This window comes from Eschrichtius robustus, chromosome 16 (genome assembly GCF_028021215.1).
Source record: "Eschrichtius robustus isolate mEscRob2 chromosome 16, mEscRob2.pri, whole genome shotgun sequence".
Taxonomy (NCBI): Eukaryota; Metazoa; Chordata; class Mammalia; order Artiodactyla; family Eschrichtiidae; genus Eschrichtius; species Eschrichtius robustus.
The window spans coordinates 61966455-61968727 of NC_090839.1; positions in this window are offsets into that span (position 1 = coordinate 61966455).

Consider the following 2273-nt stretch of genomic DNA (forward strand, 5'->3'; position numbering starts at 1 on the left):
ATTTCAGATACTGATACAGGCTATGAAAAAACAAAACCAGGCAAGAGGAGAGTGTGGAGGGTGGTGCTTTAACGAGGCTGGTCTGACAAAGGCTCTCTCTGCTCGCGGGCCATTTGAGAGGAACCTTGAGGAATGACGACGAAAAGGAAAAGATTCCAGAGAGAGAGGGAACTGCGAGGGCAAAGGCAGTTTCCGAGGAAACAGAAAGAAGGGCAGTTTGGCTGGGCAGCCCAAGCCAAGCAGAGACTGGCTTTGAGATGACACAGAGGAGGCGGGGCCAGGTCCTGCAGGGACTTGTAGCCCACAGAGAGGAGGTCAGATTTTATTCCCAAGGTGATGGCTTTACAGCCAAATTGCTTTGTAGAAGGGTTTTCTTGCAGCTCGTGGGACTTCTCCAAGCCCCAGTGGCTCATGCCTCCGCCGCCAGCCTGTGAGGGCCAGTTTGCCTCTGTGCGGTCATCGCCCCTTTAAGTGGCGGCTTCCTCCTCAGACCCTGAGCCTCTGGGGACGCCCCTGGCTGGGTGACCGCAGCGCGCAGCCCCGCGCCTGGCCCACAGCAGTCGCGCAGCCCGGGTCGGCAGAGGCTGACCAGGCGATTGCGCAGGGCGACTGAACAAGAAGTCGGCGCAGAACTTTCCCCCTGGAAGCGGGGCCTCCCACTCGTCGCGGCCACGCGGATTCCGGCTGTAGGACGGGGGGGCGGGGGCTGGAACGTGAGGCAGGCGGCCGCACGTGGCCCAGCCGTGTGCTTTTCGGGACAGGTGCGGGGGCCGACAAGTTCGAGAAGGCGCAGACGCAGCCGGGCCTCGGCACCCCGTCTCCCACTCAGGTTTATTTTCAGTTTCGCGGCCGCTGCGGTCTGGTCAAGGGACGGTGTCCTCGGAGGGCGCCAGGGCGTCTTCAGGGGGCGGGCCAGAGGGTCCCCCACGCGCAACGCGCAGCGAGCCGCGTGCCTGCTGTCTGCCCAGAAGGCTGGTGGGAGCCCGCGGGCTTCGCATCTCGGAAGTTTTTCTTTGGACTCTGAGGCTCAACTTGCCCATCTAAGAAATGGGTCTCTGAAATAAACAGCTGGCGAAGCACTTTGCAAACTTGGATTCAAGTTGGGCGGTTAATTCACTTTCTTCAATTCCCTCCTCCCTTTGGAAGCCCAAGGGGCTGGAGTAGCGGGAGGCCACCCACCACACCCTTCCGTCCCTGCATAGTGGTCACGGGAGTTGATTTTGCGTCCCCTGCGGCCTGGAAGCACCGGAACAGCCCTCCTGTGGGGTGCGGTCTCGGAGCCCCGGGTCACGTGACTCCCGCCCGCTGCCTCTGGCCAGCGAGCAAGTGCGCATGCGCAATTCTCTCTCTCTCTCTCTCTCTCTCTCTCTCTCTCTCTCCCTCTCTCCTCTCCCTCCCTCCCTCCCTCTCTCCCTCTCTCTCTCCCCTCCCCCCTCCCCCTTCCTCTCCCCTCCCCTCCCCCTCCCTCTCCCTCCCCCTCCCTTCCTCTCTCTCTTTCCCTCTCCCTCTCTCCCTCCCTCTCTCTCTTTACCTCTCCCTCTCTCTCCCTCCCTTCCTTTCTCCCCCTCCCTCCCCTCTCTCTCCCTTCCCCTCCCTCTCTCCCTCCCCCTCTTTCTCTCCTTCTCTCCCCCTCTTTCTCTCCCTGCCTCCCCCTGCCTTCCCCTCTGTCTCTCTCTCTCTCTGTCTCTCTCTCTCTGTCTCTCTCTCTCCCTCTCCCCCCCCTCCCTCCTTAGGTTGGCTCGGATGCAACCACTGTCAGCTCCTCCCCCTCCTTCCCCGTCTTCACCCTTCCTGACATTCACTCCCTTCCCCTCGCCCTTTGGTTACGTCAGGCGGACACGCCGATGAGCCAATCACGGCGCTGTGTTTAGAGGCCGGCAAGCGGAACTGGTCGGATTGGACCAATAGGAGCCCTCGGATCCGCGCGCCCCAACCGGGCAGGGGAGCCGGGGCCGAGTGGGCGGTGCTTCCCCGTCAGCATGTGGGCGGGGACCAGCAACCGCAGAGGCGTCGACGACGGCGGCAGCGACGACGACGTTCCTCAGTCTTCGGGGTAGGCTCGGCGGCGCCGGCAGGGCTGTGTGGAGCGGTCGGCGGTCTGAGGCGGCGGTGGCCCTAGGGAGGCCGCGGCGCCATGGCGGGGCGGTAGACGTGCTCAGGCCGGCGAGGCGAGAGGCGGCGGTGTCCATCCGGTCCGCAGCGCCTTTCGGCAGGGGCCGGGGGTGGGGAGGACCGGGGCGGGGGTCGTCGCGGGCAGCGCGGGGCCGCGGGGC